We start from the raw sequence: 1,260 nt of genomic DNA, 5'->3' as shown, positions 1-1,260 counted from the left end.
AGCTGAATCCCAAATAATGCCCCCCCACCTGCTGCACCAGGATTCCCAAATAAGCTACCATCTACATTGAGTTTGAAACAACCCCTTCTTGATTTCGACCTCTGTTGCGAGTTACAAGGCAATTTATGACCAGCTTCCAACTTGTTCCTGCAATAGATTTACTCTGCAATTTGTACTTGAAGCATCCTTTTCCACAGTCTACACTCTTTAATGTGACAACTACTCATTTGAAATGAGCAATGACGAAGGGATGCAAATCATGTTCAACATTTATAATTTTTTACAGAAAAGCTTCGTTCTTATTGAACTATGTCATCTGGTCTTAGTTTAAAGAATCATAAAAATAGTGAAATAAGAATAATTGTTTCAAATACTTGTTGCTTAAATTTGCCAAATAGTGAAATAAGAACTAATCAATCCGCTCTCGTGCCAGCCTTACCATGTTACCGCTGTCAACTTCCATCCCTTCTCACAGTAATGGCCTGACATGTATTCATGCATGACAAGGTTAGCATAAACCACAGAGTACAGACTAGTCTGTCTTTTTGTCTAGCTGTCGGTCCTGGAAACACTTTCCCGGTCCACCATCTGGTATGAGCCCCATTGAGAGTATGGCTGTATGAGACATTCACATAGGAGGAGAATGTTCGTTCTGAAAATTTTCCTATTTTTTGGAGGTGTTGTTATGTCCAGAGCTTACCCATGTCTACAAATCTAGTATAGTTGTTGCAGATCTTTGGATTCTCTGACCGATAACGACTCGCAGTTAATGCCTTTGGAATTAATTTTGGGTGTATGCAGGTGGTTCCATTTTCATTCAATACACAAATGAGCATTTTCAATTATTTGTGCTGCTATTATTTTTTTTTTTTTTTCCCACACTCCATGACCATTGTATATATGGCTAAAACCTAAACTGCTAGTATAGTCTAAATTGCAAATGGCCCCCCGGCTTATTAGGAAGAGTCATATTATTTAGATAAATGATATTTACAGTCGTGAAGTGCGTAAGTATTGTATAATCATTTTAAAAAAAGTGAGTAAATGTGACCCATATGAAAAAAATAATAATCTTTTAATAGTGAACTCCACTTTTTTTCAAAAAGATTACGCGGGATTTATGCACTTCACGACTATATGTAATATTTCTCTATTATTTATAAGTCGATGGGTAAACAAACTACTTGACGTGGGACCTATTATTTATAAGTCTATTATTTCTATGTTAACAGATGTAGAAGGTTTTCACATCAATTATAT

This window comes from Juglans regia, chromosome 12 (assembly GCF_001411555.2).
Source record: "Juglans regia cultivar Chandler chromosome 12, Walnut 2.0, whole genome shotgun sequence".
Taxonomy (NCBI): Eukaryota; Viridiplantae; Streptophyta; class Magnoliopsida; order Fagales; family Juglandaceae; genus Juglans; species Juglans regia.
The sequence above is the reverse complement of the archived record's forward strand: the minus strand, read 5'-3'. Positions refer to the sequence as shown.